Source organism: Plectropomus leopardus, chromosome 21 (assembly GCF_008729295.1).
Source record: "Plectropomus leopardus isolate mb chromosome 21, YSFRI_Pleo_2.0, whole genome shotgun sequence".
Lineage (NCBI taxonomy): Eukaryota > Metazoa > Chordata > Actinopteri > Perciformes > Serranidae > Plectropomus > Plectropomus leopardus.
This window is the reverse complement of record NC_056483.1, coordinates 9,660,056-9,683,437: the sequence shown is the minus strand read 5'-3', so window position 1 is coordinate 9,683,437 and position 23,382 is coordinate 9,660,056. Positions and strand designations below refer to the sequence as shown.

The window sequence follows — 23,382 nt, the reverse complement described above, 5'->3', positions numbered from 1 at the left end:
GGCCAATCCCGTCACAGCAGCACAAAAGTTTGCAAACAGCTTTATCACCTAATATATAAGATGAAAAATCAATGACATTTTCTCCATTATTGCAGTGCGTTTTCTCTGCAGAGGATCAGCAGACCCTGTCGTGTCTTGTCAATACATTCTGTTGTAATCATTATCTTAAAACCGCCGCTGAGTATTTTATCTGCTCGTGAAACTAAACATTTTCCCAGAAGCTTATAGAAATGGCAGGTTGTAACATTAATAATGCAGAGCCCATAATGAGTGGGATGTCGCACAAGTTAACAGCAGTGTAAAAGAGTACAATAACTACTCATTTTAGAGAAAAAACATAGTTTTGAGGTTTCATAAAGGGAAAGTTGGAGTAGAATCGTTACCTTAGAGGCGTCAGGCAGTGTCTGTTCCCAGTGACAAGCAGAGACACTTCCGCAGCATCACAAGACTTGCACACGATGTGAAGCTTTTCTGTGCAAAGTCCTTTTTCTTCCTCATTGCCACAGACTGTGTAAAATGATCTGTAAAAATGTCTCGAGTGGCAAACAACAGGATATAAATCCCTAAGACAGTCAGTAAAACAGATGACATCTACTTTCATCTGAAACACAGAAACTGATGTTAATTCAGAAATAATTGATCAAACATCCCCTCTTTACTCAATATAAAGCATCTTTTGTCAAGATTGTGTGCTCTGGCTCCAATGAGTTTTCAGGAGAACCCTTGATGGCTGATGTCAGGTCAAATCCCAGGAGATTTAGATGTAATTATTTGATCTTTGTGCACCCTCGAGCGGAATTTGGGTCATTACAGCAGGACAGAATGGGACAAAGACAAAGAGCAACAGATAAAACTTAACCATAATCGAAAATGAGAGAATTAAGATCATGTTCAGCTTTATTGCTTAAGCAGCATTTTATGTGGGCTGAGTTTTCGGAGCTACTGATTAACACAGATTGTCAGGTTACAGATTTACACATTTACAGTGTAACAGAGGGATATTTTAACAATGTAAAATGTACAATTCTATCAGTCAACAAGAGGATATGAATATTTTGTTTTTAAAAATAACTCTAATAATTAGGAAATAGGAAACATTTCAATTTTTTCTCAAAATTGTTATTTATTAATGTTTAATAACATGCCCCTTGTAGTGGACATTGCGTCACAAAAAGTACATTACAGTACATTTGCATTACCAAGTTTTTTAATGACAATGACTTTGTCAAGTTATTGTATGAATGTATTACTGATGATTGATTTTATGATCTATGGATGCATTGTTGCTTGTTTTTAAATGTGTCTTGTATAATTCTTATAAATCCTATAACACAGCTGTAGAAGAAGCATTAACCAATTATCTTGTACAAACATGTCAACGCTCAAATTTGCATAAATTTGCTCTTGAATGTGCTTTTATTGTGTTCTTACTCAAGACCAAATCCCAGATAAGAACTGATTTTGTGAAAACCGCATAAATAGTTTCAGAGAAGAAATCTCTTCTTAAGAACAGCTGGCGAGTGAAGCCGGATGTTCTTTAAAAAAATCTCATCTGGCTGCGTTCAGTCGTTCCAAACAGCTCACGAGGAACAAGTGTTGTGGAAGTTCGTCTCCACCCAGGAATTCCAAGACCTGCTGACCCTCAGGGATCAAGTTAGAGCAGGAGGAAGCTCTGCTCCCGCTTGACCTTGCTGACTACAGTGACACCAACTCCACCCCCCCACCCCGACACATGCTGCAGCAAAACTGCATCAACCAAGAAATGTGTCCTGCAGCTTTTTTTCAGTGAGTGAATTATAAAATGCTGTCAAAAGATGTGTTTAAAAAAATATTACTCGGGACATTTAGTTTTGTGAGGCACATTCAAGTGCTGTGATAATTTGAGGTTTCTGGTTGGTACTGCTTAGTATAATCACAGTGCATATTAAAGTCTCTTTTCTTATGTGAAATGATTGAATGAAAGGCAATTTTTATAATAATGCCATCTTGTGGTAAAATATCTAAACTACAGTATAACCATGGAAACCTTGATCAGATTCATTGCATTACCTGAAACTAACAATAAATTAAATTAAACAAAATTGTGATTTTTTTTTTAAATTCATGAAATAAATGAATAAACTAAGCACTGATAATTATTTAGACAGCTTTGAAAAGTATGGTAGCTAATGCACTTACTTATACACTGATCTTTATGTCAAAGTTTATATCTCTTTCCACACTATCTACCAGCAGTGGAATAAGTCTTAGATATTTTACTGATAAAATTAACAGTAATTTAGTGTAAAAATACTTTGTTTCAAGTAAAAGTCATGCATCCCAAATCTTACTGAAGTAAAATTACAAAAGTATTAGCCTCAAAATATACTTAAAATACCAAAAATATAAGTAATCATTATGCAGAGTGGCCCATTTCAGGATAATTTAGGCCTACATTCTGTATTCCATTGTTATTATTATCATTATTATTATCATAATTTATAAGTTAATTTCTACTGTATTACTGATCAAACTTGCAAAGTAAACTAAGTAAACAAATTATAATAATGTAGTGAAGTAGAAGTTTAAAGTAGCATAAAATGGAAATATTCAAGTTAAATGCAAGTAAACTTTTACTTAAATACAGCACTTGAGTAAATGTACTTAGTTACATTGACCATCCCAGGCCCCTTCATTGCCATTTTCCGCCCATCCACCAGATGTCCTCGCACTTTCCCGACGCATTTCCGCATCACGTGACTACCCCACCTATCTACACCTGTTGTTGCAGTCAGTGGCGGCACATGCAAATTAGAGATGGCGTGCTCCGGTTCATGACGGTTTCCACGTTTCTTTGAAACGGCGTGCAGCTTGTTTTGAGGTAGGCAACGTTTTCTCAGTTTTAGTGGGCGTGTCAGAGGTGTTGGCAGCTACCTGTATATGAACTATCCTCAACCAAATTCTAGTGCGTCTTTACTTACTGCGGCTACATATACTGTTTGTTTTACTTTGGCAATATAACTGTCTATTTTTTAAAAAGCAATGGGCTTGCATGACACAGTAGGATGTTTAACGCGCAGTTTCTGCATTAATAAACGTTTTGCTGGTGCTGAACTACAATGCAACCTTCCTCGCCCACCTGCTTACCTGCATTTCATTCCCCCACCGGCCTCTCAGCACACACACAGGCCCAGTTTCATCCATTCTCTCCCAGTCCATTAGAGTTGCAATGCTGTTTTCTCGTCTGTTTTTTGCTCTTGAGTTCTGTCACAGATTTGTTATTGTTGTTGTTGGGCTAATTTGGGGCATTGGTAGGCCTGTAGGATGAAAACACCTGAACATATCGTCACCATTCACAGTTTCTGATGTCACATTTTGGGTACTGAAACGTAACACTGTGACTTCTCTGCATTTTAGAGATATTTTTTAAAAAAATCGCCACTCCATGATTTCTGTAGATCAGTGATACTTAAATATGGCCCAAGGGCCAAATCTGTCCCCACAGAAAGTGGGCCCCCAACCATTTTTTAATTCACAAGAAAACTGAAGTGATTCAGTCTCTGAAATCCTGGAAATGTCCTGAAATACTAAAAAGCAATCTAAAACCTCGAAACGTCCTTAAATTAAATAGAAATATCCTAAAGTCCTAAATGTCCTAAAATCATACAAATGTCCTAAAATCAGGAAAATGCCCTTAAATCCTAGAAATGTCCTAAAATCCAAGAAACTTCCCAAATTCCAAGAAATGTCCTAAAATCAGAGAAACAACGTAAAATTCTAAAAATATTACTAATTCCTAGAAATGTCCCTAAAATCATAGAAACATGTATAGGTCAGTTGCGACTGGCCCCTGGCCATCTGTCATTTTGCAGAAGTGGCCCTCAAGCAAAGCAAGTTGAGCATCACTGCTGTAGATTAGGAATTTAAGATAGTAAGATTTTACTTTCAAGCATGATAAACCCATAAAATATTATAAGGGAGTATGAAGTTATTAGGGTGTATTCCACCACAACCAGCGAAAATATGAACAACATTTAAAAGAGCCTTTGTGCATTATGACTAATTTTACTTTTGCCACGTTCACACTTGCAGGGCTTTAACTGCTAACAGAGTATCTTTCTATTGTTGTTTTTCCATTTTTACTCAATCTGAATGCATCTTTTGTAGTAATCTTTATCTGGGTTTCCCCTTTTTTCACACACTTGTAAAAGGCAGCAGAGATTTGAGACAATAGATGCTTTTGTCAGCGCGCACAATTCATATTCACTCTCTTTCGTCTTGCTTTCTGTTAATCAGTCTTCAGACAAAGACAGAGAGCAACAGCAGCAGCACACACACCCCTGGGGCAAAAAAATGAAAGATTCAGCCTGGCTGTCTCCCCCACCCCCCCCTCTCCTCCTCTGCCCCTCCTCTGACTACAACCCTCATCCCTCCCTTCAAAACCCCACTCCTGTCTCTGTCTCAAAGGCACTGGAGAGATGAAAGAGAATATGCAATGCGCCGCCTTTGACTGTGAACTGTGCGGTGTTATTAGGGGAAGTTTACTGGCCTTGTCTGCGTTTTTAACACGCTTGCTTACACACCAGCCAGCTGTTTTTAGAGGGAGGATCTGTGGCTGGTTAGAAGGAGACTTAAATACCTGCACATCACAGTCCATGACTGCTGAAAAGCTGCAACACATGAACTCTTGGACACATCTGTCTGCCGTCCTGTGTTTGAATGAGTCAAAACTGTGAAAATAAATAGTTTGTAATTATGAGATAGCCCAGCAGGGGGCAGTAGAGACCACTAAGAAACACGCTTCTGTATTGTCTTACCACATTGGGGTTATATGGGAGCATTACAGTGGGGCTATTCGAGGCCAAACTAGGTTATTTCAGTGCACCAAAATAACCCAGAATGTACAGCAGCGAGTGCGGGGACCAGACAGTTGAGGAAGATAAGGTCAGGACTGCTTAATAATGTTTGCCCAGTGAGGCATACATAAGCATATTTTATCACAGAGAGTGAAATATATTTATATGCAGAACTAATCCGTCTCATCGTGTATCAGAGTACTCTGTTATCGGTGTCGCCTCATTTAACCCCGCTGCAGTTAATTCTTTTTTCTCCTCGTCTGCATCACAGAAAGGCCAGTCTGAGGTCTGCGGTGCTTTACAGAGCATGTGATGCTGCTCGGACGGCCCATTGGATGTGAGTGACACACAAACACACACCTCACATGGCCAGCAGTCATGAGTTTGCCCGAAGATGCATAACACGCATGCATCATGACACAGAGGGCAGGCACAGTGTGTGTGTGACTCAGCAGTGTGTGTGTGATTCATGCTGCTGCTTCTAGTGATACTGCCCAACGAGTTATTGAGGTAATCTGGTTCATTCAGTGGCTTTCGAGAAAAACATGCTTGTCATTCGTGCATGCGTGAGAAAACATGTTTCTGCAGATTTCAAATGTTCATTGAATGATTTAATTCTTAGATAATGTCAATAATGGACTTCTCTAAACCAGTTGTAGGTTCTTCATCTTATCACGCAGCAAAAGCAATTCTTCAAATAAGTTTTGGCACATGACGGAATATCTTATTTATTCATCAGTCGTCTCTCGGCCAGCTTACTTTGATGCCAAGATGAAGCCCAATTAGTTAGAAATGTCCTATCTGTGGTCTAGATCTTTTAGAATCAGACCACCCTTGAAGAGGAAGAAGCATATATCATAACTAGCCATGGAGGAAGCATGCTTTAGTGTTCTTACTTTTTTTGCTTTAATAATGATATGAGCCCTAACTATTAATTTGCAGTCTGATGGTGTAACTTAAATACACTTTGATAGTTTTAGAAAAGAAGTGTCAGGCTCAAGCGTGTTTTACTGTCTCATGCCATAAAGACTGTATGTACAACGACTGACTGCTTGAATATCATACATATGCATTACATAAAATATTAGTACTTCTTTGTTGAATGTTTGAAATAGAAACGGTGCTGTTGACGATCACATCGTTCAGCGTTCTTGACGTCAAACACTATCAGTTATGAGTGAGCGCGTTGGCACCAACTCGGTACGCGTTCATCTGGTCTTCTCGACGTTTGACGTGAGAGCAAATGTTCAGTGTGTGAGCGGCACACGGAGAACAGATGAAGGGTTTCCTGCTGCCAAATGAGAAAATATGGAGGATGCAGACTGACTGGTTTTGACTGAACCAATGTTGAAACTTAAAGGGACAGTTCACCCCTAAATTTAAAAAAACAAAACAAAAGAAGCACTCTTGCCTGTAGTGCTGTTTATGGATCTAGATTGTTTTGGTGTGTGTTGTTGAGTGTTTGAGATATCGACCATAGAGATGTTCGCCTTCTCTAAAATATCAGAAAACCAGATGTCATTCGGCTTGTGGTGCTCAAAGCACTAAAAAATACATTTCAGGGTACCTGGAAAAGTCATGGAATTTCACAATCACATTTTCCTGGCCTTTACACGTCATGGAATTGGTAAAAATCATTGAACGTTTTTGGAAAAGTCATGGACATTTTTTGTGTGTGATTAAATTATTACAGTGATCTTTTGTGGATACCCTTCCACGAAATGCAGCATCATTTTTTTTCAGGAGCTGATGATGTAACGTAGCTCTAATACGTATCGGTCATTTGTTTCCAATACATTTTTTTTCAGTCTCTCCTTCTATGTGTGCCAGCAAGCTGAAATCGCAATCACAAGCAATTAGGGCAAGAAAAAATTCTATAAAGTTTTGAAATTTTGTCAACGAAAATGTATTGGAATCCTGATACTTAAAAACTCAACAGCAGTTTCTCTTTCCAAAAATAAAAACACCTTGTTGTCCCAACACATCAAATTCCACAGCTTTGTCAGGGGACCTACATGTCCTCCAAGTGTTTTGGCTGTTCAGGGAGAGGACATCAATCTGTGCTCATTAGTGTCTTTTCAAAATACACTTTTTTTCTGCTCATCACATACATACAGTCTTTTTCAAAATAAAATCCCGACGTAGATAAAACACTTTAAGTCTATTTTCTTGGTGAGGTTATGTTTAGAAAAAATATCATGGTTTGGCTTAAAATTCACTCTCTTTTTATTACAGCAGTTGCGGGCAGAGTTACAAACTGCTGCTGCCCGGTGCGTATCTTACCGGAGAGAGCGGCGCCTTTGTGCATTGGTGTCTGACGCCGACATGATTGACAAGGCGGCAGTGTTGGTGAGAATGGGCTGAAAATTGTGACCCAGTTACTCAAGATAATCCACAGACCAGATTTATGTAGGACCTATTTTCTTCTACACCTGCAAACTGTATCATCACGCAGAAGTAAATGTGCATCTGCTGCTAGCTCACCCAGCACCTCTGAGCCAGCTGATGTAACAGCTCAGCCGAGGAGGACGCCATTAATGTTTACATCTCGCACTGTCGCAAGCATCAGCCCCTCGTCTATGAGTAGATGCACGCTACCTTCTGCACTCCGATTTGGCTTTTAAGTGTAGTTCGGCAGATAGAGAACTGTTCCTACATGAAACTTCTCACAATAAGATATTTGGGTTATCTTGAGTAACTGGGTCATGATTTCTGTAAAGACACATTGCTGTTGAGTTTTAAAAATCTGTCTTTTTGGCACTTTGAGCACAGCAAGCAGAGTGACATCTAGTTCCATTATGTTTGAGAGAAGGCAGACATCTCTACGGCTGATATCTCCAACACTCTGCAACTCCCGCCAAAACAATCGAGATTGATAAATAGCACTACAGGTGAAAGGTTAAATGTGTATTTTTAATTTTAGGGTGAGCTCTCATTTTAAGACTTGATACAGTCCATGTCCAAGACAAGAACGTTGTAATATCAGTATCTGTGTCAACAGAGAAGTCAAGAATATCAGCTCATGATATATTTCAGACCCTCACATATTTGTGAATCCCTCTGCTACTGGCCACTAGCAGCTAATTCTTCATTCTTACCCTTGCAGAGAAAAGTGAGGAGGAGGAACAGAAATATGAAGGAGGAGGAATGAAAGGAACAAGATAAAGGTGTATATATTTATCCTTTAGCTGAGTCACAAATCAAAGAAAGAACTGGAGAAAAGCCAAGGCTTGAAAGGAATCACAAAGCTTACTTTATGCAAGAAGAAGCCCCAAATACTGATCTGCAGTTGCTGAGCTTACAGCACATTTTAAATGAGTCATTTCAGTCATTTAATTGGCTTTTATTGAGGATAAGAAGACGATAAAAAGCTTAAATTATTAGATCACTGAAATTGAAAGCAACCAATAGCAGGAGTCAACACAAACCCTGATTATACTCCCATGTCCACAGAGATAATACAAGTTAAACACGCTTTTGTTCTGTTGTCAGAGTAACTCGTTTGTTTGGCTGTTTTTAGCCTGTAATTCTAATTAGGTGGAGCGGTTCACCCGGGCTACATCATGTTTTGGAGAACAGTGAAGGAACACAGACGAAAAACTAAAGCTGAGTTTTACCAAAGTATTTCTCAGTTCATTTGTTCTCCGTGTCTAATAGCAGCCTCTAAGTGGGAATCTATGTGTCATTGGGAAAGTGTATTCTTTCCAGCTCTAAAAAAAGTTCAGGAACACACTGTCAGCTTCTCCCCACACATGGCTATGATTTGTCGAAACACTCCCTCTTTCCAAGGGAGAACATGAGTCGTGGTGTGCAGCAGTACATTGTGTGTCCCTTTACCCTGCATGCTTTTCTGCAGGTGTGTGTGTGTGTGTGTGTGTGTGTGTGTATAGTGTGCAGTGTGTTGTGCCTGAGGGGGAACGTGCTTCAGTACAGCTGAGTGGGAGGGACTATGACCTAACCCGTCCCCTCTAATGCCATAGAAGGCTGCACAAGCCCCGCCCCTTGCTCACCCTGGCCACGCACAGGCAGCAGTGAGCCCTGCCTGCATGTGTTTGTGTGTCAGTGAGAGTGCATGTTTCACACGTGTGACCACCGTGAAGGCGGCCGGAGCTCTAAGCTGCTTTGCGAGGCTTAGGAGGGCAGCCGCTCGCTGGCTACTCAAAGGGCTGTGTTTGCTACATGCCTAGAGGGGGTGACGGCATAGCTGAGCACTGGAGCATGGCGCCCAGGGTTTCACATAACAATGCCGGGTCAGGGGCAGCCCACAGAGGCGCTGCACTGAACTGTACGTGGTCACAAACACAGCTCTTGTTCAACAGTCAATGAAAGTGACAACATTAATCTGTCAGTGGAACTCAAAATATTTATCTTTGCTTGTTTTGTTAACCAAGAAATAGCTGATTTCTATTAATGAGGAATAACTTTGTAAGTGCATGCAAGTAAAGAAGTATTTCCACTGGTGGAAAAAGTATTCAGTTGCTTTCCTAAAGTAAAAGTACCAGTACACACTGTGAAAATACTCTCACATACTGTTAAAAATAAAGTCCTGCCATAAAAATAATGAAAGAATGAAAAGTTAGTGCCCTATCCAAAAAAAATCTAAAGCAAAAAAAAACAACTCCAAAACTCAAAACTACAAAAAAAGAAAAAAAGAGGATGACTTCAGGGCTTTTTAAAAAAATAAATAATTAAATAATTATTTATTATAAAAAGTAAAATAAACAATGCCCCAAAAACTCAAAACTGTTCCCAAAGAGAGAAAAAAGACAACAGAAAATGATATAAATGTTTATCAAAATAGTTGCCAATTAATTTTCTTTTGATCAGGTAATTGATTAATCGACTTATCATTTCACATGTACTTGTAGAAACTGTTGGTTAGTCTAATTTGAAACAAAACATCTTAATTTATGCACTTTTTGTACGTTTTTCCAGAAAAACGTGGCAAAAAAACACTCAAGTGAAGTACCTCAAATTTGTACTTAAGTACAGTACTTGAATAAATGTTCCTATTTACATTCTACCACTGAGTATTTCACCAACATTTAGAAAGAATCTCACTTGAAACTAGTCTGTCTCTGCAGTAGAAAGACGCAAATACTTTTTTAAATCGGTGCTACATTTGTGGAATGGTCCACGTAAATCAATGGTGGCCAGATCTCATATTCCACTGCCTAGTTTGATTGCTTGATATGATTTCAGTCCGAGTTTGAGAGAGAGAGAAAAGGGCAGGAAGTACAGCTTGTAGTTCGAACAGCAGCAGCCCCAAGAGCCCGTCAAACTCCTCTAACTTAATTTTCGTCATTTGGAGGAGTTTGGTCATGGAGTTAGGAAGGACTTCGAGGCACTGGTTAAATGGAGGACAGTTTACCAAAGTTCATCTGCACATACTATTTGCATTGTTTTGATACAAAGATAGTTTAAAATCAGCAAAATATCCCTTAAATTTGATGTATGTTAGTGATTTGGATATATTCAAACATTGTGGTAAAGTGAGAGTGCATGGAAAAGCAGGTTAAACTCTGCACTGACACACTTTCTCAACTTACTTTAGCTGAGGATGATTAATTGTAGTGCAGATGTACTGTAGGGGGGAATGAAAGGAAGCACACACACCCACACACACATTCAGTGCCTGTGAAGAGTGTGCGCTGCAGGACTTACTGCTGTTGATATCACACACATGCACACACACGCACCCCCTCCCTCTAGATTCAGTCCATGTCGAGAGCTGGAATATCAGGTTTCCTGTCTTTGTGCAGAGTTTGTACTCACAGCTTCACCTTTGTTCCTCCTCTGTCAGCACACAGCGGCGCTGCATCAGGGCACTCTGCAGCTCTCTAAGGATACACCAGCCCAACCACTGGCAAAACTCTGTCACCAGTGGTTTTCGGGTTGCCAGGAGATAATTATCATGGGGAGTTAAAACAGCCTTTGTATGCATTTGGATAATTGGTAGCAGAGGAGCAACAATGAATCCTAAAAGTATTTAATGCGTGTTTCTTGGTCAGCGCTGCCAGGTTTTCCCCGGCCAGATATTTTGCACCTTGTGTGTGGTTCATTCATGGTTTCATTCTGTGAAAACGTACGATTGTTGTTCCTACGCATTCCCCCTCTGCTGTGGAACCCCAGATGACCCTGCTGTGGCGCCAGTAAAGGCTGGGCACTGTGAAGGAGGAAGAGGAGGAGGAGGAAAGGGGAGGAGGGTAGTGAAGTGAAGTATAAGAGGATATTAGAGTAAATTTATGAAGCTGGAGAAAAAGCAACACACTGCAGCGCCATCACATGCAACGCAAGAGAGGAAAAAGAGGGTGTATCTGTAAAGTTTCCTGCTAGTTTCAGAGGAATGAATTGCTCCTGTGTGTTCACTCGCCTTTATCTAATAAGCCAGTCCTGCAGTTATTTAATGCTCGTGAGTAATCGGCTGCAACAGAAAGAGGTCTGTGGTTTGACTGTGGGCTGCTGGAGCCGTGCCTTTTGAAATGTGATCCCGTATATGTGAGACGTCACACAGTGCGGCTCCTGGAATGTCCTGCGTAGAGACAGAACAAACTCAAACAGAGGCCAACTGTAATCTCTTATCACTGGCTGTGACACTTTGTACTGCAATCTCGTCAAATGGGCTCATATCTGCAGCGTTTATCTGAGAGAAGCCACAATACTGACGTTTCATTGCAGGAGAGAACTTTTTACAATCCACATTTAAAAAAAAATTTCCAGTGGTATTTTGTGAAGACACCATCCAACTTCCAGCACCTGAGTGCATTTTGAGGCGGGGGGGACCACTCTACATGTTGCACAGAATATTATTACCTTGTATTTGTTGGAAGTCCTCAAATGTTTTGAAGTGCAGTACCCCTTTGAAAAGGAACTAGTATTTAAAACTACTATTTCCCCTCGCTGGCACAGATGTTAACTTTAGAGCCATCTTGAATTAGCATTAAGTCATTGCAGTATTCTTCGTAGCTTTTGCACTTTACACATACACACATTATCACATACAAGAGTGGATAAAATAACAGGAATATCCTGTGATTCCATGCAAAAACACAAACTGCAGCTTCACAAACAACCCTCATAAAACTGAACATTGCAGGCTTCAAAAAATAATATATTCAGCATTCAGCTTTCAGTTCAGTTTATTCACAGAGTTAATACAAATATAGATACAAACTTGATTTCAATTAAAATTATACATGTGTGAAATGAGACACTGTGACAACCTATTCAGAGCTTGTAAATAGGGGCCCAGACATTAAAAGACAAAGTTTGCAGATATAGTTTTTATACTGCAACCTAACTCTAATCTTGAATTTGAAAAGCTTTCAGAATTACTCTAAAATCCTAAAAGTATAATAACACTTATACAATATTGATTTATAATCTATTGATTTTGCTTACATTACAGTTAAAGGTGTCCATGTTATTTTGTCCACCCACTGTCATTAGGAGCTGTTTTGGTTATACCGACCCTCTCCACTGGAGGCAGTGTCCTGCAGGTTCACAGCACACACTCCTTGTTCATGAAGAACAAAATGCTACACATGATGCAATCGTGTTGAATATCATCACACTATTGCAACATTCATTTCCCTTTTGATATGCATTTGTTGTGCATGTTTTTAATGATCAAGGTCACGATAATGTATGACTGCAATCATAAGGACTGCTTGTTTCTTACAGAAAGAGGCGAGTGAGAGAAAAATACATGTAAATTAACATGATTTCTTGAATGCCCAAAACATGTGGAGAGTTTGACAGCTGAGCTGTTGGTATAAATGTTGCATCTGACCTCAGGCTGTTCAGTCACACATGTGATGCTTTGCAACTGCACATGCAGAGTCCTCCCCTGTTACACAAGGCAATCACTTGATATGTGCATGTGTTTGGGAGCATGCACATGACCAGCTCAGAAATGATTAATTACTGTAGCTGTGAAAGACACTCCCATAGAAAACAGCATTATTTGCACATCTGTGTATGCTGCACAAACTGCTTAAAAAATCAACCTTACATATTAATCAACTCATTTTATATCAGATTATTGCATTTGTACTCAATGTTCAAATCCTGCCAGCAGAAGCTCTCAGGGGTTATCTTTCTTAAGGCTGATTAGCAATGTGCGCCGGGGATATTAGCCCTCTGTAATGTAATTCATGTGCTGCAGAATCCAGCAGCAATCTGTGACCTGTTGTTTACTCTTATGATCTACACGATAGGCCTTCCTGTTCACTCGCATGGTTTATCGCATCTGATTGCGTAATAGAAATGTTATTTAGAACGCTGTGGCTCTAGGAGACAGTTACAGCATATTGGTAGTCAGGGTGAAAAGGTAATGTGACTCAGATCACGTCCTCCTTAAGCTGAAGTCAACTGTGTGCACACATTGTGGAGAGACGTCAGAGAGTGAGACATAAAGAGGTCTTTTGTTGGAGCTTCAGTCTGCAGAGGGAGGTTGGAAGGAAAGATGACAGCCTGCTGGTTGTGTGTAGTCCTGCTGAGCTGTGTCTGTACGTCCCTCCACCATACACACACACACACACACGCACACACACCTCCGCACCATACTCTCCCTCCTGAGGCACGACTCTGGTCACCGTGGATATTAATACACTGCTCTGCCACTGAGTGCGCTCAGCACAGGAGTGAAAATATCTGACAGGCACTATTTATAGACCCTGCAGGCGGACAGGCGGAATCCACGGCAACACGATCCAGCCTATTCTGGAGTCGTGTTCCACAGAAATCGCCTCAGTGGAAAGGAGCTGCAAAGCCCAGGGGCCAGCAGCACAACTTGGCCATGGCGGGGAAGAGGTTTTTTTTATAGAACGCCGGTGGCAATAATGGGTGGGGAATACTGTACAGATGAAAGAGACACACGTGTGGCTGTTAAAGCAAAAACACATGTAATGTAATATTCATGCAGGTGTGCACTCTTGCTTCCCTCAGTGTCATTCTCCTGTGCTTCTTTACACACTCAACCTCCCTGAAGGTCTTCACTGCTAGAGGCGGGAGTAGGTCCCACATGTGCAAATTTAAAGTCTGAAACTTCAAGTCTTTAGCAAGTCCCAATTTACTATGGTGAGATTCAAGCAAGTCAAGAGTCCCTGCTATAAGTTCATCAATTCAGCAATAAAAATTCTGATAATATGGTTAAATGCTATCTTTCTGGCTAACAACTGACCAATCAATAAGCTTATAAAAAGACACATTCATGTACTTTTCTTTTTCAGTTTTTTAGTGACGGCTGAAATTGGATGTTGTGGTGGTCGTGTCACATTTTTTAGCTGTAGACCTTGCATACTCTCTCGTTACTACCATCGTCAACAACATACACAACACACAATCCAAATTTGATCATTTTTAAAACTATCCCCCACCATGATAGCTGCCTTGTGTGCTGGCCTTTGCAGCATCCTAGTCGGTTGCCAGGTTTGCATGCAACGCACTAGAAATCACCCAATATGTTTAAAAAAACAAAATGTACCTCCTAAATATCAAGACAAATGCACATATTCATGAAAAACAAGTGCAAGCTAGCAAAAGCTGCAACCATTTGCACCAAGTGGCAACCTCTGAGGATGAAAAATGAAGCCAGTGCAGATGTGCCAAAAACTGCAGCTCATTGAAGGCCTCTTGAGGCTCCAAAACAGAGTGAATCCCTGCAGACCTTCATGTTAAAATGCCCAACTTTACAGCAGAAATAAACATGTTTACAGCCTGGCACAAAAAACAATTTTGATGTGTAAAGCTAATTTCTGCAGAAAATCCTAACATCAAGGCTTCAAAACAGCAGTTAACAAACCAATGGATGACATTACAGTAGCTATGTCCTTCATTTATACACTCTGTGACTTACACGAGTGCATCCACGTGTTGTCCGTTTCTTTAGCATGAGTAGTTAACCAGCTGTCCTTTGACTCGTGACCAATTGTTTCACAAAATCTTAATTAAGTCTGTGAATTCATTTGGAAGTCATGCACTTTTTTGACAATAGGCCCCTCTAATTGTCATGACCCCTTTTAGACAATTGGCATGAACACAAACACGCACCTTCACACAGCTGCACTTGATCTCCCTGCCAAGTTTAAGCCTTGCAGGACAAAAACTGTGGCCACCACAAGGTGGGGAAATTTTTGTGGACTGTCCAAACCTACTGAGCAGCTGGTTTCGGCCTATAAAGCCATGTCCTTAAGAGTCATCTATCTCATGTCTAAGTGAAGTCTCAAGTCATGAATACCAAGTCAAAGTCAAGTTTTATCAATCTTAGTCAAGAGGGGAGTCTCAAGTTTGCAATTTTGCGACTCAAGTCATTTTATGGCCCCCACCTTCAAAACAGCGATGCAATCTCTAAGGAATGTTCATGTGATTATTAATGCATACGGTTTAATCAAGTCCATATTTAGATCTGAATCACCCCAGTATAAAAGAAGCATCACACACCAGCAGAATGAATAGTAGAGTGTCAGAGGCGGGTCAGCTGGGTGGATTGACCTCTGTTTGGCTCCCTGTGTCATCCTGAGAATTTGGACAAAATTGTTGATTCAGTTATGATTAATAAAACGTAACTGTTGCTGCATGTTGACCTCCGTTACCTGCCAGATTATGAGAATCTTAGAAAGAGCTAAGACATGATGACGGAGATGCACAGTATCTCCATGCCAACCAGCTTCCTTCATCACCAGTGACATCTTAATAGTGATGGACTCGAGGCTTGTTGCCATGTCCCAACAAAACAATTTGATTTGGCTAATTTGGAATCTTTCCTTTCCAAAACATGTCCATCCTGATCACACATGGCTGCCAGACAGTGAAGGCATTTTTATTGTGTTGTGGCAGCTCGCAGTTTTACAGCCTGATGATAGTTTGTACTTTTGGATATGAACCAGAGGCTGACGCCCTGTCACCGTATACAAATAATCCGTCAGCGAGTCGTATACAGCAGGAAGAAATACAACAGTTACTCACAGGCAATATCTTAGTGATAAAGTAAATTTATTTTTCCTTCTTGTAATTCGACATGGCTTTGTGTACGTGCTGCTATGCAACGCTCAGTTTATTTTTTCCTTTTATGATTGAAATGTTATACATAAGGTAACTGCACATGCATTGTAACCGTTTAGTGGGTCCATTTGTCCGCCACTTAAATATCTCAACCGCTATACAATGAAGTTTTGTATACATGGTCCCCAAACGATGAAGCCTGTTGAGGGATTTGGGTTGGCTAACAAACTTTTAAAGTTGGACCGAATTATGTAAGTTCTGCCGATTCACAGATCAGTCTGTGCCAAATTTTGGTACCTGAGAGTGCATTTGGATGATGGTGCAGCCCCACTGTACACACCCAAACTTGCAATAAAATTTACTCCCATTCCTCCCAGAGAAGTCATGGTTTCAAATTAAGTCACACAATTGGGGTGGTGCGCTGTCATAGAACAAAAAAAGTCTTCAGTAAAAGACCATAAGCAAACACTTTCTGTATGCAAATGTGCCATTGTATATCGGACACCATCAATTTAAATTTGAACCTTAAAGTTTTGTTAGGCCGAGCGCGCCTAAGGAAGTTAAAAATAATGCACCTGAAGAGCACCTGAGCGGATATTGTCCTTTTACTTTTAGCGCTGTCTGCTGTAACCCTCCAACATGGCAGCTACAGTTACACTGTGCATGCATCATACCCCGATCTCCCATGGGGTCAAAGAGCGTAACTCAGCCTTCTTCAACAAGACGTGATTTATGGGAAGTGAGTGGCTCTCTGCACAAAGCATGCTGAGATACTTGCAATGTGGACAAAACTGGACATGCACTGCGATGTGGGTTCATGCAAATTGGTGCAAATCGCTGCATAGTGCGGCTGCAGCTGCGGCTGCAGCTGTGGCTGCACAGTGCGGCTGCACATGGAAACCTTGCTCGTGTCTATACTGCAAGCTATCTGACACGTTTTTCATTCATATGTCTCACGCAACAAATCCGCTCTCGTTTTAATCTATGCAGCTGTCTGTACCGGCTCTGTTCAGGCTGGTGTCTCACGGGCGTAAGTGAGGCTCAATAGGTCTATTTCTGCTTTAACGCTTTTTCTTTTTTTTTGACAAAACGCCATAAACAAAAGATTGATACTCAATAAAAAGGCACTGAAAACATATATTTATCTACATTTTGCAACCTAGTCAGAGCAGTGTACTTTATACAGAGCCAGACAGAAGAACAGTCTGCTTCACTTTGTAATCCCACAGAGTCTCTCCTCTTTTGCCCTGTAGCTAGAAGCTTGGACTTATTTTCAACAACTGTAAATACATTTTTGTTATTAAAGAGAGAGTAAAGCACCATTAAAGTTCCATTGAGTACTGAATTCCAGGTACTGGTACCAGTATTGGTTTAAAAGAGACTGTCACTAAACCCTATCGGGGATCCATTAAGTTCCTTTAGTGCCTCAGAGAGGTTGATATTTTTTGTTTTTGTTTTTTGTTCACATTCATGTTCCCCTTTGGATGAATTGTAATGACTTTGGTAATGTTTGTACTTTGTGTTGAGTGCTAATTACCAAATCTCGGCATGTGAACACACTATGATGGTGATTTTAAATTTTTGTTTTACCTGTCAACATGTTTTAACGTTGTCACTGTGAACATGTTGGCACCACAGTGCCACACAGAGCTGCTAGGATGGCTGCAGACTCTTTTTCGTCACTACAAGGGCATCCAGTCTGATAAGTTTGTTCAGAGTTTAGCGCTTTTTAAAGGTGAAACCTCTCCCCTTTCTCAGCCATTCGTGTGACTTTTTCATGTCACACTCCTCCTGCTGCTTGCCCGTCTCCTCCTCCTTTTGCTGCTGTAGCAGAACTGGACTTGATGTTCAGTGGTTATGACACATCTCAGTTGCCCCCCTCCAGGGCAGCCTCCTCCTCTTCTTCTGCACTCCACAATACACTGTGCCTGTTTGTGTGTGTGTGTGTGCGTGCGTGCCTGTGTGTGTGTGTCTGCATGTGTCACAGAGAGAGACAGACACAGAGAGTGGTAAACAGACGGACTGGCAGACTGGTCATCTGCTTGTCTGCTTTCAGACTCACCAAACATTGCCTTTTTGCGACTACACTGTGTACTTGCAAGTTTGAATAACGGAGGGAGCTTGCCTCCTGTTATCTGAGAGAGCGTGTGTGTGCTCTGCCTGAGCATGTGGAGGGAGTCACATGTCCTCCGCCGTGCTTTCCAAGCCTGTCTGCTCACCTGGTGGTTGCCATGGGAACAGCCAGACAGCGGCAGACTTTGCACCAGCCTCCTCGGGGGATTGTGAGAACAGAGAGGAGGTTTAAGGGCGAGGAATCTCTCCGGGTCTTTAAAAAAGCTTCGGGGAAAAACCTCCAAACTTCATGCTTTTTAGGCTGTTAATTCTACAGGAGTTGTGTATTTTTTTGAAGATATCAGCAACTTTTTTTTATCTTAGGTTTTAATAAGGACTCTTTGTTCTGTTTTGTTAAGCCATAAAGTTTTAAAGCACCTTTTAACAATCGACTTTATATGAATATCCCACTGTGTGCTTTCGGGTAATTCAGACAAAGGGAGCAATGTTTGCAAATGCCGATTTATCAGACCTCCCTAATAGTATCATTGCAGCACATCTGAGGTTAAAACACACATGCTTTGTAGTCTCTCAGTATGTCACTGTCTGATCATTTGCATTCCCAAGAGGCGGAACAGAAAAGCTCTGTTGTCCTTTTTTTCCTGTGTCCTAAAGACAACCCGCAGCTGGACTGAGGCGCTGAGCACTGCTGCAGCACTGAGCACTTGTTCTTGCAGTTTAGGGGATTTTTTTTCCCCCTAATTGTGCCTCCAGTTTATTATGCCGACGCCTGAATAAGCAGATGTTCCCAGCTTTATCCCACCAGTTGCACACTTCTCTCCTTTGTTATTTGCCAGCTGCCCTGGGAGAAGAAGGAGGAGGGGGGGGGGGGGGGGGGGGGGGGGGGGGGGGGTGGCTGTGAATGTGTGTGGTTTATGTTGTGCACTAAATGTTATTTATAGTATGTGAATTGATGAGTTAAGATATTTTTGGTGTAGTACACACAGTGTTGTCAGTGTCTTTTATGGTAAGGATCTGAAAGTCTGGTGCAATGGAGTAGATTTCTGTTTATGTTTTGGGCTCGGTCCTGATCTCTACTATCTCTGGAGGGAAACAGAATCAGCACCTCTGATCCATCCTCCCTCTCTTTGGCTCCGCCTGCGCGTCCCAGCTGCAAAGCCGTTTGCAGCCAGAGGTGAAGCAGGGAGCAGAAATCCAAAGATGACGACAGGAATGGTAGACAACAGAGAGACAGACGGAGAATAGACACAGAGACAGACGATAACTGGCTGGAGACGGGGCACTCTGTGGTCTGGTCCGGTCCGGCTGAGCCCAACCATGTGGGATGACCACAACACAAACATGTGAGGCGCTCCAGCAGTCCCACAGGCTGCAGGGAGACACTTACATAAAGCAGCTTCGTTCTTGCTTGGCTCACTCTCACATGGGAGAGCATGTGAGAGTGTGTGTTGCTGCTGCCACTTTAGCTCTTTCCCACCCCTTTGTCTCTCACTCTATCTGGACGGCACTGCGAGACTATCACACAGACATCCAGACTCACACCAAGCATTTATTATGGCGCTCTACAGTCAGCCAGTCTGCAGAGGAACGAGGTTAACTGACCCCGCCACCCTTCCCCCCTAAATCTCCCCCGTCTCCCCTGACCTGTGTGCACGACTCCTGGTTGAGCCCCCTCCCCCTGGGCCTCATGGAGGATTGCCAGAGGTCAGTGTGTGATGTGCAGCTGTAGGGCGAAGAAGAAGAGGAGGAGGAGGAGGGGTCGAAAGTGCTGACTACATAGGAACGGCCACCCACATGACGTCACGGTCACAGTTTCAGCTCACAGCATTGCATCTGTGCCAGACTCCCATGCTGCCTCTGTGCTGTAAGCAGCACAGCCTCAGATAAACATTCACAGCTAACTGGCTGCCTGGAAGCCAGCCCTGTTTGGGACGCAGCACAAAGCTGTATGTAGTACTCATAGCAGTTTCAAAAAAGGGATTTTAAAGGATTATAAACAATAGTAAAAAATCACATTAGTAGTTATTGTGTATACTTGTGAAGGAAGACTCTTACACTGTTATACATTTTTTTAGGGTACAGTCTGCAAGGCTGCAACTGATTATTTGAATAATGTAATTTTTTGATAGTTTTTAATGTCAAGGAACTGCAGTTTTTGAAAGTACGGCTTGCTGGTTACCCTGGTGGTAGTACCTACATTTTTGCACCAATACAAAAGTTTTCAGTGGCTTAGTTTAAACAATATAACATTTTTTCCCGCAATACTGTTTTCCATCGAAAAAAATAATCGTCAACTTAATCAATAGTGAAATCATTTTTAGTTTTACTTTAAGGTATACTGTTTCCCCAAAATCAGCCTTTTTTGACTAAAATTAGTTTGTGTATGCAGTGTTCTTTAACACGGAAAAGCCTGGACCAAACCAAAAACGTAAATGGACTTCTTTCCCACTTTCCTTCCATGGAAGGTTTCTGTCAGACTAGTGGAAAGAAAATGTAAAAAATACACATTTAGGTATTTTATTTCAGATTCCTGTTCTGGCATTTTATGCAAAAAGCACATATTTAATTACATTAGGTCTAAACATGTGTCAGACAACTTTCAGAAAAGTCCTTGGTGATATCTATATGTTAAAACTTTTTTTACCCTTGGGTGTCTCTCCTGAATGTGTCTTTCATGCATGTTTCTCTTGAGTTATATCAGGACAGAGGTTCATCCTAAACACAGCAACACTGGGCTGCCAAAGTCCTTCCAAGAGTTGCAGTAATAGAAGCAGCATTAATAGCACAGCCAGACTGAACTAATCCTCTGTTCTCCGACAAAAACAGTTGCATTGCCTCCTCTCACCTGCAGAGACACCACACTATTACCCTCATTTCCTGCTTACTGTGTGGGGAAAAGATCCCTCAGATTGTTTTCTATCTGTACACATATTCTGGGCGTGCTTCCCAGTCGGCAGATCGCCCTTGGCATCGCCAGACGCAGCGAGCGCTGATTCCTCCCTGTCCTTTACCTACTTCCCTGCAGCTCTGCTCCAGTGTGCCACCGCCGGCCCGCAGACTGAGGCTCCCAGGCAAACAGGCACAGTACACAGTGAACTAGACGGATTATCTTTGTCGAGGGAAGAGATCAAGACAGATCATCGCATAACAGTCCTCACCATCAGTATTTCACTCCCTCCAGGGAACCCAACAAAAGTCTCTGACTTAAACAGATTATTATCAGCAGAATACGGCGGTTAGCTCATTTGGATGCTCTGAGAAAAGAGCTTCAACAAAAGGGTTTATCCCAGGCATCCTATTTAGCTGTTGTACACCAAAGATCGGCCACTGATTTCTCTTTGACAAATTCTAGACATATCACGCTGATAATCTAATTTCTGGTTGTCAGACATAAATCGCTGGAACGGGACAAAACTATGAATAGTTAATGAGAAAGTGTAAATTAAAGCATTCTGACTCAACAGTCTGTGCCTGCGCTGACTTTCTGATCTCAACAGTTTGTTGTAGATCTTGAACAATGTCAGCATTTTTCTTTGCTGCTTATTGTCACAGTTATCTCAGAGAGAAAACACACTTCGATTGTTACTGTGATTATTGGACTGTGTTTGCTGTTCAGAAGGGCAGCTCTGCCTCAGAGTGGTTTAAGTGAAGAGGTCATGACCCCTTAAGGCTCAGTATGGTGAGGGTCTCTTGTCTTGTGACCATAATTATGTTCCTTTTCTTTTTCAGATTCCTGTTAATATGATAGGTCATTGTAAGTTGAGGAGTTTGATACTAAAAGAAGGAAAACATGGACTACAATGTGACGCTGTATACTTTAAATGAATGATACCCTTTGGAGTTGAATCGTGCTGCTTTGACTCTGACCTAATCTAAAAAAGCACTCTCTCACGGCTTTGTGGCTGATTCACTTGAGGCAATGACCAGTTGAGTTTACCACAATTCATGGGTTTTGGCAGTTGCAGCCTACAGTAGATTTATGTCACGGACATTAATCATCTGGATTTCTCTTGGATTGTAGCCACTGAGAGCTCATTTACTGTCGGAGCTGCATTGTGGCGAGTTCTATTTTAAAGAAATTACAGGCATGCATCCTTATTATCACTGCCATTGGACCCTATTACTTTGTTTTTATAAATTTAAAATTCTTGAGCTGATGACGTTATACTTCAGAGTGGAAGGTTTTAGGAGGAGGCGAAGCCGTAAAGTGACACTGCATACCATCGCTGCTGCTGCTTGTTAGAGGAAAAATGGGCTTATGGATGTTAACAGTGGAGTCATGGTGTCTTGGTCATATGGTTGCCCCGGCAACCATGACATGAATGCCGACATAGTGGTGCATAAAAAGTCTAATAGCAGGGGACCCGTTGCCTGGCGACCTGAACTCTGGCTGTCTGTCCCATGACTTCCCTAAGTCTTTTGAATTGGGGGCTTGACGGATGAACGGGGGTATTCCCCCCCCCCCCCTCATTTTAATGTTATGCACCCCCGTTTTCATCTTCAGGAAGACACTCGTGCATCGTGCATAAAATCTGAGCATTGTGGATTTCATCCACTTAATTTAATCCTTACATATTGTTCAGGATTTGTTTTGTTCGGTGGTTAAATGTTGAATTAATAGTTAGAATTACATACTAGTTTTGAGGTTTTTTTGTAGTCATATAGCAGTCAGGACAGTGTTGGATGGTCGTTATGGTTATATAATCAACCCACGATCAATCATGCCTTTAATGTTTAAATGTCTTCGGTAAAATAGGACATGATATTGTGGGATAGTGAATGTTTTTTCTCCATAAATGAGTGTTGTAAAAACTAAAAAAAAAAAACATTATTTAAAGATTAATCACCTTTGTGTTAATCTCAGATTTGCTATTTTTAAATTATATAAAGATCTGTACTTGAAAATTTGGTACAGAAAGAATAATTATACTTTTTGAGCTTTTTGAGGCGACTTTTTCCAGGTCATTTCGTTTTTTAAAAAAATGATTTTCAGGCTAATTTCTTGTATTTTCATAATGGCTACTGTTAAAACTTTGTTAATGTTAATTTAGACTGTGAATCTGTTGCTATCTTTGGTGCACAACAGACATTATCTGACCTAAAATTTCACTGTATATTTCATTCTCATTATGAGATGTATTCTGTGAGTCTGGATTGCTGTTATCATCCGCATGATTCAAAGCTGCCTTTTGACCTTAAGTCTTATTTCTCTCTCACTTTCAACCCCCACACATATTAAACGCTCCTACTGAAGCTGCAGAACAGTACCACACTTTGTCCACCTACAGGTTTACAAGTATAACAAGTAAATAAATAAATAAATTCTTATCTCACAATATAATGTATTAAAGATCAAGAATTCTTCACCATGATTTATGATTTAAAAGTTAGGTGAAAATTTTACATCACATAGACATAAATACAAAATACTGACACAGATAAAGACTCAAAGCTCAAGAGGTGAGGATGT

At 41.1% G+C, this 23,382-nt stretch overlaps 1 long non-coding RNA gene across 1 annotated transcript in view; it reads left to right on the top strand.

The window, feature by feature from the left end:
- The first annotated feature begins 2,795 nt into the window (after positions 1-2,795).
- Positions 2,796-23,382, top strand: part of LOC121960389 — a 46,709-nt gene continuing 26,122 nt past the window's right edge. Inside the window, exons 1-2 of the long non-coding RNA XR_006106976.1 lie at positions 2,796-2,860; positions 5,107-5,172. This is a non-coding gene — a long non-coding RNA (uncharacterized LOC121960389). The remainder of the gene's footprint in view (positions 2,861-5,106; positions 5,173-23,382) is intronic.